Source organism: Ochotona curzoniae, unplaced genomic scaffold (assembly GCF_017591425.1).
Source record: "Ochotona curzoniae isolate NIBS_2020 unplaced genomic scaffold, NIBS_Ocur_1.0 contig_883, whole genome shotgun sequence".
Lineage (NCBI taxonomy): Eukaryota > Metazoa > Chordata > Mammalia > Lagomorpha > Ochotonidae > Ochotona > Ochotona curzoniae.
The window spans coordinates 14,092,874-14,105,893 of NW_024466599.1; positions in this window are offsets into that span (position 1 = coordinate 14,092,874).

Here is a 13,020-nt window from a genome sequence, read left to right on the forward strand (position 1 = left end):
CAGACTGTAATATTCCCAAAGCTGCTCTACTTGCCCCTGAGCTTTCTCACATCCACTGGACACCCCCTTTGGTGGGTTTATAATCGCCTTCAGTGCAGAACTGCTGCTCTCCCCTGCCTGGCTCTCCCCCAGCTAGGTGACTGTTTTGGCAAGGTGTGGCAGCATCTCCCAGCTAGCAAAGCAGTTGTGGCAGGCATCTCTCACACTTGTCTCTTCTTAATGCTAATTACTCAGGAATTAAATCCAGAGCATTCTACAATCTAAAACGTCTTCCAAATATGCTTCCTTCACTCCTTGCCCTCACATTACAGTTACTGTTACCCGGCAATACTTCCAGCTTTGGTCGCCATAATGGTTGTGTGGTGTCCCACCTCAGTATTGCCTCAACCAATCTGTTTCCTACTGAAGGGTTTTTTTCTCTTTCCCTATGATATGCATGTTATTGAACTTTTGGAGACCTTGTGTGTCCTCCACATTTTGTATAGCTCCCGTGAGCTTAACAGGACTACAATTCTCTTCTCTGTGACAACCAGCAACATCTACTTCCGTGAGGACATTGACTAAGATTAGTGGATGGCCAACAAGAGCACTGTCTTAGATGAATATTCTGAAATCCCCACCACTTGTTTTTGTTTGTTTTTTAAATTACATGTTCAGTATCAATAACAGCAGTGTAGTCTTCATGACAGTTTGTGTCTAATGAGCACAAGCTATGACAAGTCCTCTTGAGGTCTTTCTTCCTCACGTCAGACCTCTGCGGAGAACAGGCAGCGGCTTGGGGGTCGAGGTCCCACCCACTCGCTGTCATACTCTGTCCCCAGAGGACATGGATTCCAAGAATACTCCAAGGACCAAGGGCGGTAAAATCTTATGCTTTGTTGTCAAATGTAAATGTTGAGTAAATTAACATGTATGTATCTAGAATGTAGCAAACTGGACATAGCTATGCGTGTTTAGTATTAATACGGGCAGAGCTCCAACTGCTAGATTGTCTAGGTGTGAAAAGTGTTTTCACCTGCATTCTCTTGTTCATTTCTGCAACAAACACCGGCAGAGTTACTCTTGTCCCAGTTCTGTGTTTACAGAGTGAAGACTAAGAACAAGGTTAGCTAGCAGAGCGTTTGGGGTACTGGTCGAGCAGATGGCAGCTAGAGCTGGAAACCAAGGCCACGTGTTCCGCCCGTCAGGCAGCCCTTCCCTCCCCTGCTGCTTTCCCTGGTGAGGAGTTGGGCACAGGTGAGGGGGCGTGGCTTGCTGTTCTTGTAACTGCCTCCTGAGAGGAAGCTCTGGGTTTGCTCCTAAGAATCACTCCCAGCCTGTGTCATCGCTGCTGACATCTGCTAAACGTAAAGGGCATTTCTGCGTCAAAGGCTTTGTTACCTATTTCTCATTGGATCTTCGCAATATAAATTAGAGATGTGCACTGTTATTGCCTGAATTGTACAGATGAGGGGGTTGGACCCAGACAAATTAGATAACATCCCCAAGCTCCATGGTGAATTTTAGATGGAAACATCACACTCAGGCCATCTGATTCCAGATCACCCCTAACCATTATGCCACATTGCCTTCTGAAGCATAGTCAGTCTGTTTCCTTTAAACCACTGTCCTCACACTTGTACTCACTGTCGCCCTCTCACAGGGAAATCCGAGTTCACTTACACTCAGGGTTTTAACTGCATTTCCATTTCTCTCATTCCTTTGTCTCCCAATGATAAGGAAGGAAGCATAACTATATTCCTTGGACTCCAAGGAAGGCTTTTATTAAAATGTGTCTGTGATGTTCTTACAGGATATTAGTGCTTACTCACTGGTAGTACTTAGTGGGTGATTATAATAATTATGCAAAGCAAACAAATTAGCCAAGTTAACTTCTCACTAAAGCTCATTCCAATGAGGTGTACAGGAGAAAGTGAATTCTTCCTCTTATTGCTCAATTGAAGGAGAATTCTAAAGGCGAAGGATCATTCTAACAGATAATTAAGAGAGACATCACATCTAAAATGCACACACACACACACACACACAAACACAACTGCTACTTGAGACCTATGTGCAAAGATGTGGATTTGCAGACAGCTTTCAGAGGGGCTTATTTTAAATAAAAGCAGTGAAAGCCTGTGATTGAGAACTGCGGCAGCACCTTCAAAATGCTCATATTTCTGAAATAATGAGCTACTTTGCAAGATGACAGACTAAATGGTGAGGCACACGCTTCAAAATACTTGCTGTCTAGGCAAGCTTGTGATATTTCTACAAATGGGGTTTGCATATTCCTGGGGGAATTGTGAAGAGTGTATTGAGCACTTCTCTGTTCTAACAAGCACTTTATGTTGTGAAGTTCTTCATAACCCCTTGTAATAATTGTTCCTCTCAACATCTCTGCTGTTCCCATTGCACAAGCACAGTAACTGATGCTGGTGAATGGAGGCGATGTTTCGGAGCTCTCACTTTCTGGTTAACATGAGGGGCCTGATGGTCTCACCTACCTGAAACCTCGGAGACTTTAGAGTTTATATTGACGCATTGAACTTGGGGGTGCTGTCAGAGGCTTCCTGATGGGAGTCACAGTTGGGGATTAGTTCTAGTTGAACCTGCTTTATAGATGGACCTGAAAGCTTGAAGGAGTGCTGGTGGGAGGTCGCAGGTGTGTGTGTGGGGGGGGCGGAGAGCAGTAGGGGCGGGTCAATGACACCAGTTCCATCTGCTAACTGTTACATCATTTCTCTCAAGATTACATTTAGAAAAGAACCACTTAATCTCATCCTCTTTCAGCACTCACAGAGCATCAAGAAAGAATCAAAATCAAAATCCTTTGGGGTGAGCAGTTAGCTGAGGGTTTAGGATGCTACTGGGGCTGCCACGTGGCATGTTTGAGCTGTGAGGGTTCAAGGAATTGTGCTATTGCTGCTAATGTGAGAGACTTGGTTTGAGGTTCTGGCCCCTAACCTCTGTGTGTCCCAGCCCCGAGTACTGTGGGCATTTGAAGACTGAACCATAGGATGGGGTCTTGTAATAAAAAATCAGTTTGGAAATCTGTTTCTGCAACCAGCCAATCACGGTGAGATTTTTCTAGGTTTTATTCACCGCAGCTCTAAGCACATCACCAACCCTAGTGGGCATTTGCTATAATATGTTCAATACCAACTAACCTATCATCTTGTCCACTGTTCAAAGTCATTGTAAGCTCACTTAGCTCACTTCTAAAAAAGTGTTCTGGGCTAGTTCACCCTCTGATCTTTGGCATTGGGATTGACACTATACAGTCTTCCCTCTCATGTCCATTCCGTTCAGCTCACATGCGTATTTAAATTTCCCATTAAATTTTATTTACGTTATTTGAAAGGCAGAATTTACTGATCCCATGCACTTGTGCGGTTTAGGACTAGGCATCATGTCTTTCAAGACACTGATCTTTGTTTGTTTTATGTTTTGACATTATTTTGCGGGGAAAATCAGAAGCTCTCATAGGAGAGAGAGAAGCTGATCACCCCTTTGAGTTCCTCCTAGAGAGCCTAATACTTTGTACAAACATGAGGTTTGAGGATAGCACGTGAATTGCATGAAAGCTTCCTGTGCCCTTCGTTGATTCAGTGTTTACCAAATCTCTCCCTATAAGCCAGAGGGAAGAACTGTGCTGTATTTGCTAAATGAATCTTCATTTTAAATTTCTCAGCCTCTCCTTTGACATCGTGGAAAACCCGTTAAAATTTTTGTACTGGTTTCAATTATTACCTGGCATACATTATCCACCCTTTTTCTTTTCCTTTTTTCTTCCCCACTGACCTTCTGCATAGCATTTAAATTTGCACAGATCTGTGATAAGACAGGGAATTCTGCCACTTCTTGACAGATATTCTGTCATTTTGTGAACCTCATAAAGACAGAAGAGGCAGTAGAAATTAGCAATGTCACCTCCAACGTCAAACTCAGTTAACGATCCTCTCCTGTTCATTTCCATACTTTGCTTGGCCCAGAGTTTCTACTGTTGTCTCCTGTTCTGAAACTGAAAAAAAAAGAAAAAGTCTGCGTTTGCAAGCAGTTGGTGACAGGGGATGCAGCCAGTGTGGAAAAGCTGATAGAGGGAAAAATTCTGTTGCAGTTCACAGCTTATTAGTGTTATAATATCATGTGTAAGAGAGAGGTTTCTAGATGCAATATCTGCTATTTGTAAATAAGGAGCCTGAACCGCTGGAAGTAAACAGATTATCCTGGTTGCCAGGCAGGTCCATGGGAGACTTTGCAAATGTAATCTTGGCTGGTACCTTTGCACTGGCCATTGCAAATCCTGCTACAATCTCTCTGAGCGGTCCTCAGACCTGGGGCACCGTGTCCAGGATGCCGAGTGGCCCCTGGAGAGGCACCTCTTATATGGTGCAGAGCACTGGATTTAGATTTGGGCAGCTCTGGATTTTTTCAAAATCAGAATTGCAAAATAACCTTAGAACAGTTACATTTTTTTTTTTCCGTTAGCATCTGTTATCTCCTTAATAAAATGAAGATAATAATAGCATCTACTGGCTTGTTGGGAGAATTAAATGAGCCAATGGCCCACAATGTGGCATGCTGTGAGGCTTAAATCATGGCTTTTACTATTACACATCCACCATTTAGAAATAATTGTCAGGCATACAGATGAGTTCTTTGGTAGAAAGCAACCCAGCACCACATGTTGTTGAATCTTTAAAGTAGCCATTGGTGACTTATTAAGCTGGGCCATTACCCACTTGCCGTGTCTGTTCATTTGCTTGTTCTTTGGGTGCCTGCACGAGTGTTCGGTGTGTAACTCGTCCGTCCTGTAGACTGTGCCTGACACTAATGACACAAAGATGATTTAGAGGAGATCTCTGTCCTTGAGATCCTCTCACAGGGAGGTAATTGCTTTAGATTAATTAGGTTCATGTAGAAGTGCATGCAAGATAGCCCACAGAAAGGATTGCTTGTCCCTCTCTCTCCTCCCCCACGCCCTGGCCTGGTACCTTTCAGAAACCACATAGATTTTTGAGAGTCGGAGAGTGTTTGAATCCCTGACCTGTGTTGGTTGTATTTCCAAGGTTGCTGTGATCAAGCTCATGATAAAATAACACCAAGAAAATCTGCTCTTTCCTAATATGTGCAAACAAATTCAGAAACGCCATATTGCAAAGATAGGTCATCTGCAATTTGACAGGCTTGTGGCTTCCCCCTGAGTGGTTTTCCCCTCACTTTGTGTGTTATCACTGTCTCCCCCATCCCCAGGGTCTGCCAGGGATATTTGCATGATGTCACAGCAGATGTATGTAGACCACTCACATTAGCAATGCGACTAGCTTTGAGGGATAATGAAGGGGAAGTCTTAGGGTGGGTTTCATTTACAACTGTGCCTGTGACTGAGCTCAGACAGGACTTGGGGTAGATGGAGAACCAGGGGACAGACAGTTTCATTTTATCAGAAAATAGAGTCATCTAATGGCAAAGATGAACTGAATAGGATCCTTAGGGAATAGAAGATAAATGTCACTAAGAATGTGATTGGGGCACAGCAGGTCTGTATCTTTGTTGCTTCTTTGGACATTTGGGAACAGCTTAGGCTGCAATGCAGTGCTGGATATGTGTTTGGGTCAATACAAAAGTCTGGATTTTTGTACAACTCAATCCATTCCACTTTTCACCAAGAAAGTCCTTTGCTCCCTGCAACCTTCATTGCATGCTGTGACAGTGCTTTTAGTAACCTCTGAGCATCTTCAAAAACATATCCGTCTATTTGATTCTGAAGTATGTTCCAGTGGTATTTTTCTGTCTCGATTATCCTACTGCCCTCTGACCATCATTGGTTTCACTTCCATCTGCTTTATCTCTGTGTTGACCGTAAACAACTCATGCTGGAACCCATCCTTAACACTTCTTTTGGCAGCACTGTCCCTGCGCGGGCAAACTCTTCTCTCCCACTTTTCTTTGGCTGCACCTTGCCTCTCCCTAGCCTTGTCTATTTGATAGCAGAGTGCTATGCAACACAAAGCAGTCAAGAAATATAGGTTAAGTTCAAAAGAAGTAGCAGCTTGACCACAGACAAAGCAAATCAGCACAAGGGAGAGATCATGTTGTGTTGCCCAGGGGATGAAGTGGGCCGGGGGGGCGGCGCTGGTCCCAGCAGCCAGTGGGGTCCAGTTTTCAAGGAAAGCCACCTTGACTCCAAGATGTGAAAGCATGCTCTTTGCCTTCCAAATTGGTTTTTCTCCCCCCTGCTTCTGTATCCTTTTGTCTCTTGGCTACATTTCTGGGACAATAATCCCTGCAGCTGTTAATTGTGCCTCCATGGACCCACAGTGCTTCTTGCGGCCTTGATAGATGAGTGTTCCCTTATCATATTTACATTCACAAAACACTTCATTCTATTTGGCCCTTGGGAGTGCCTGGAATCTGTAGGCAGGGATGCATTGTGCCTTGGAATCCGTGCAGGAGCCAGAGGTGCAGCTTGTGGTCGTTGCTCGGAGACCCGTGGTTGCGACGGAAGCCAATACCAGGAATGTGGAGTGGAGGAGGGGGTTGGTAAAGTCACCTGGAAGCTTCCTTTTCAGTTGCTCTGAGCCTGCTTTGAACCTGTGTGTCACCTTCCCCGGCAGCCTGCTCTAGTCAGACTTGCTTGCACTGTCGCTCATTCTTGAATATAGTTTTCTGGATTCTAGACCTGCCTCTGGCTTGTTCAGATCACTATTTCATGTAGTGTTCTTCCTGCCCATTTAGCTTTCAAGGCCTCTCATGGTTCATTCATGCCACGTCCACAGTCATCTGCCCAGGTAAGGCCATCTACAGGTTCACTCTGGCACTGCTAGCACGCTCCCCCTCCAGCTGCCATGCAGCCATCTCCGTAAGACAGACAGCCTTTTCCATATGCCCGTCATCTGGTCGAGGACCTTGGGTGGCTCCCACTGCCTTTGGAACAGGCCCTCAAGGACTGTCGCTGATTGATGGATTGCTTTGCAAACTCTGCACGGTGCCTGTGTTTACGAAGCCCTGACACAGCTTTTAATGACCACTCACATTAATCTCGCTTTCCAGAAAGGTCTTTGGAGATATTTAATGTGCAGTCTGTGTCTCTTTCGAGTGGAAGGATATGCCTGAGAGGTGGAAGGAACTCCAGAGAAACCATTGAGTTTAAACAACACTCTGAATGACGGGCCTTCTTTGGGGAAATTTCTCCAAACTGATCAGTTTGCTTGAAACTACAATCTGCCTTCATTTTTAGCATCACTCCAAATTTGAATGCTGCTGGTGTCTCGGGAAGCTGCAACATTCCATATGACAGCTAGAGCAAAGTCTAATTACAGAAAGATAAATATGAGTTAAAACTTCTTACTGTTCTCCAGGATGGCGCCCCCCCTCCCCCAAAGGCTTTCTGAGCTCAGATTTTTGTAAGTAACTATTGTTGTGCAGGGGAAAAGTTTATATTATTAAATCTGCTCTTAACAAAAACAATTTCTTCAGAGATCCAGAGCTCTTCCTCCCTTTACAAATCTAAAGAAATTGGATAAAGAGACAAAAACCTGAATGTTCCTGGAGACACTGGATAGTTTGATCTATTTTTACGGCAGCCTATTTCCAAGGGCAACGCATCTCTGGGTTTTTTTAATCAAATGGTGTGAATTGAAAGTTGCAGCCTGACCCCAGGAGCAGACACCATAGGAAGTCAACGGCAGCTGTGAAGAGCAGAAACACCAAAAAGGAGTTGCCTTGGTCTGATGATGGGAAAATCACCTTGACCCTGCACTGAGGAAGCGGACTCCACCTCAAAGAGCGGGAGGGTCGGCTTTCCATTGGGGATTGCTGCATTTTGATCTGCTTTTCGCTATTGTCTGGCCATTGGTTAAGTCTCAGCCCAGAGGGCTACTAGGCCCAGCTAACTACAAGATTAAGAAAGTCCAACTTCTTACTGCTATCAGCTGTTTCTTTATTGAGTGAGTGTCACAGGCAGATGCTGCTGAGACATCTCAGTGGGAAGGAGGGACAGAGGGCAATTGAGTATACAGAGAAATCACATTTCTATTTGTTTTTACATGGTAGGAATAAGCACTCAGAAATGTATGTATTAGGGTTTATACTTCTGGGTTTCAAATGTAAAATCCCATCAATTAACTCATTAAATGTAGTGAAGGGAACTGCTCAGTGTCTGCTTTTCTTACAAGAGTTATTCTGTCTCCTATGCTTTAGTGACATTCCTAGTTCCATCCCCCAATTCCATACAAAATCTGTGTTCTGTTGTCCTTTTTGTTTGTTTGTTTGTTTCTCTTGTGGTGGATGAAATTCTAAGAGGACAAAGATTACATCTGCCTTCTTATGTCCTGCATGACTTAGGCTCTGAGGATGGGGTCTAGTAGATTCTACAGATCCCGTAAATAGGTTGTTTTATAACAATGACATTTGAAAGCTCACACGTTGTGCAGTCCTGGTTTCATCCAGCTGGCATTACTGGCTTCTGTCCTGTCATCACGGTGGCTGTCCCTGAGTGCCCACATTGAAATCTCTTTCCCATTTCTGCCCTACTTGACTTTACCCATCATCAAGATACAAGGGCTTATACAGTTACGAATGACCATGCTTCTCTCATGCCAAAGATGGAAGAAAAAGTACATGATAAACCAGTCCTGTTCATACCTGGGCAGGTGTAGGGGTTGACCAAAAAAGAGATCTCTGGTCCAGAGGGGTTTTATAAGCTGGAGTGAGGTATTTATTCAATGACTTGTGGTGTGGGCAGTTTGTTGGGAAAGTGCAAGGCCACTGAGTCAGGGACTGAGTGTGGAAACACACAGGTGTCTGGGACAACATACAGATGTCCATGGCCACTTGGGTCAAGATCCATCACAGCAGATATCAGCTGAGGTCCAGGAAGTCTCAGATAGGTTTTTTTTTTCTCCCTAATCATTCCTGGGGGAAAAAAATCTGGAATGTAGTTACCAGCTCAGAGAAAAATGGTGGAGGGTAGAGAGCTCTTCACTGAAGCTTTGTCTCCAAACATCATAAATAAAGAAATCAATACAATGTCACATCCACTTAAGCATGACAAAGAATAAGATCCCTGTTCCCCCGTTCAGAGAGTGAAAGGAGGAATAAATGAATTTCAAGCAAAATGAAGGTCATGCTTGAGCCTGTGGGTCTAATGACCAGAACCTGATTAGATTACTGATCATTTCTGGAAACCTTAAATTGAAAAAGTATCATTATTTTCTTAGAACTATGTATGTAAAATGCATGAAATCTGCTCTCTTACATAGGTAAGTGAATTAATAAATAAATTCTTAGAAATCTAACTGTGAGAACTAGGCAGCTGCTTCTCTTGCTAAAATGAAAAGCACATAAATGTTACTTTCACTGACAAATCTACCTGTTCCTTTATGAACAAACCCTCCCCCAGTTTTGCAACATTATGTGTTGTGGGATGAATGGTGAAGCTTAGATAAATGGCCTCCAAATAATTAAATCTGTTACTTCCTTTCAGAAACACAATCTTAAGAGCATGAGATCTTCAATGCTGAAGTTCTTTTTCTTAAGATGAAAAAGAGAAAGAGAGAGAGAGAGAGAGCCTGCTGTGGCTGAAATTTTAATTTTTAGAATGTTTCCAGAAGCTTCTTAATGGGACTTTTGAATTCATGTTCTTGAGGAAGCTTTCTATGTCCTGCTGGGGTGTGGAAGGAAGCGGCTACCCACTGAATACCCAGGGAGAGGGCACAGGGCCTGCTGTGCACAATCTCAAACCCTGAAATAATCAGTCTTTTTGGCATGAAATTAATCCAGGAATTTGATTTTAAAAACCCTGGCATTAAAGCAAAATATCTGTGGATTCTGTATCCACAAGTGAAGGGAGCAGGATTTAAGGTTGGATTTTTAATTTTCTTGAAAAAGAAATCTGGGTTAACTTAAAAAAAAAAAAAAACATATGTAACAGTGCTGCCTGGAAGAGCCAATTCTGCAGCCACGAATTGTAAAATGTCTGTTTGGGTTCTCAAATACTGGCCTTTGATCTGTGTTCTGCCGGCCCCCACCCCATTTCCTCTCCGTCTCCCCCTCCACTTCCTCCTGCTTCTCTGTGCGTGTTCTTTTCTACTTCAGAAGTATGATACACACACAATAATATCCATAGATATGAAGCTTGGGCTTGATGAATTATTTTTATATATACATATATACATGTATTTGTAATCTGATATATACATGTACAAGTATATACTTATATATCTATATCTAATCTGTGTGACTTGTGCTCAAGATATAATAGTGAATACTTACTGCACCTTAGAGAAATATCTTTTGTTCCTCGACGCAGAGGTACCCGCAGTTCTGACTTTGGTTAATAGAATGTTGCCTGGGCTTGTTTTCATTTAAATATGTGATATCTACTTTTGTGCTTGACTTCTTTCTCTCAACACATTTGAAATGTATCCATGTTGAATTTAACACTTCATGTCTTCTGTTGCTGAATAGTATTCTACAGTATGAACACCTGGAATTTTCTTATTGAAGTAACTTTGGCTTATTTTCCCTGTTTATCTATTATGAATAAGACCGTGAAGGTCTTTTATGGACATGTAGTTCTGCTTCTTTCTGGGAAAAATCAAGATAAAATTACCAGGTGATAGAATAAGTAAATTATAGTGGATGACAAATAAGTCTTTGAAACTGCGGATAATTTTATACTTCCATCAATATGAGAGCCCAGTTGCTCCAAATATTCGTGAACATTTGGTATCAGTCTTATTTCTTTATTTATTTAACATTAGTCATTTCAGTATTTGGGAATAGGTATCTTCTGCTTAAACAAAAATTGCTTTTCTCTGATGACTAAACGACATTGAGCTTCACGTTAGGTAGTGAGCCATTTGTGCTGGTTTTATTTATGAAGTATTGGTGTTGCACAATTTTTGCTGTACTTTTTAATTTTTACACTCCTTATTTGTAGAAACATATTATAGATTTGGAAAATAAATTCTTTGCCAGATACATATAATATGTTTATATGTTAAATATCCCATTTGAGGAGTGCTTTTTCATTTGCATACTTATCTCTTTCAAAAGGCTGAAGTATTTGCTCTGGCAAGGGCCCATTTATGCATGATTTTCTCTTCCTGCTTGCATTGTTGGTGTCCTATCATGTGGGCAGGAAGAAAGCTTGCCAGCACTTTCCTCTGGTAGCTGCATCTACAGAAAAGCCTTGCCTGCCCTGCCCTACTGCCACCTCCCACTTCTGTGCACCCCCACACATCTGTTAGCTCATTTTAATGCCTTGGTAATACAATTATCATGGTTGACATACACATTTTCATCATGTACCCTACACCATGGCATCTCCAAGATTTGCCAAAGCAGACAAAAGAAATGGATGATATGAAGTCTCCACTGGAAACTGCATCTGCTTTGACTATTCAGTGAAGCCTCAGCCCGGATACCTTCAGTTTATGTCAAGGGATGGACCCCAGCTCTGGCATGCAACTTTTCACGGAGCTACACCCCTTCCGCACTATATGTTTTATATCTTGCATGCTGATAAATCTTTCTTGTCTGCTGGACTTTACCGATGTCTCATCTCTAATTTATTTTCTTGTGTTAGAGACAGGAACCTGGACCCAGCCACCCCACAACACTGCATTCCCAGTTACTATTGACAGGAAGATGCAGATTCAAATGTTGAGCTGCCCCAGGATTCTAATGTTTCAAGGCAGTTTCAATACAGCCACTAGCTTGAAGGCTTGGCTTCTTCATTCTGTCTGTGACTAAAGTGGATTCGCCTGCCTACTGCTGTTCTGCCAGGATGAAAGAAGCAAGAGTTCCCCATTGTCTAGTAAAATCTTGCCACTGTAAACATTTTTCAAAAGCACTCTTTTTAATTAGTTTGCTCCATGTCCTCAGTTGCCCAGTGAATTAAAGCAAGAATAATGTGTTCTAACTTGCCTGTCATTTTCTTGCTGTTAGAATGGAAGTGACTGTCCCAATGGAAGTGACTGGCAGAAGTTGACCATTTGACCATTGTTGCCTATAATTTTTGATGTTTGGGAATTTTGTTTTAAATTTTCTGATAAAAAAAATTGTACCATTTTGATTCTCACTTCCTTATAAATATCTGCTGAAGTCCTGATGTTTGAGGATCTGCTGTGCTGAGTCTCAGTATTGTAATAAGGGACAATTCCAAATTCCATCCTATTTATTTATTTTGCATTTTGACATGGAAAAATATCACTTTGGGTATAGATTCCCATTCAACTAGACACCACTTAGTTAATAGCAACTGGCAGCAATTCAGTTAAAGCCAATCCCAGAATGATTTTCTTTCTAGTATATATCTGGGACCACAGTCATCATGGGTAGTGGAGCAATGGACCAAAGTCAAGACAAATTTCATTCTATTGCCAGTTGTAAACCACCAGTCATTCTAGAAGTTGAGATTTAGTTTTGGCTTTCAGTGTGGAGTGTGCTTGTTCAGGACACACACCTCTAGCCCTTCAATATAATTCAAGGAAGAAAAAATGCTTATATTAGTTTCATGTTAAATGATTGGGCAAAGTCAGAATTTTCTTATGTGTAAATATTACAGAATTCTTATTCAAGTGGTAATAGAAGAGAGCGGGGGGGAGGGAGAAAGAAAGAACATCTGTCCACTGACTCAATCCCCAAATTCCCCCAGCAGCAGGGTTGGATAGTCTGAAGCCAGGAGTGTGTAACTTCATCAGAATCCTTCAAGGTCTGTGGTAGGCATCCCATCGTGGGAGGCTTTACCTGCCTCCTCTCGGGGTGAATGTCAGTAAGAAGCTGGAATTGGAATAGAGCCAGGATTAGAACCCAGACGCTACCATATGGGGTGTGGGCATCCCATGCAACATCTTGATAAACACACAAAATACCCATTCAGGTACCAGAAATGCAAGCCAAGTTTCAACTCATCTCCACAGTCTGAGTGTCTTTCCTTTTCTTTCTTTGAAAAGAGTTATAGCTGACTATAAGCAAGAAGTTCACAATTACCTTTACCAAGACAATAGGTAAAGACTGCTAACAAAA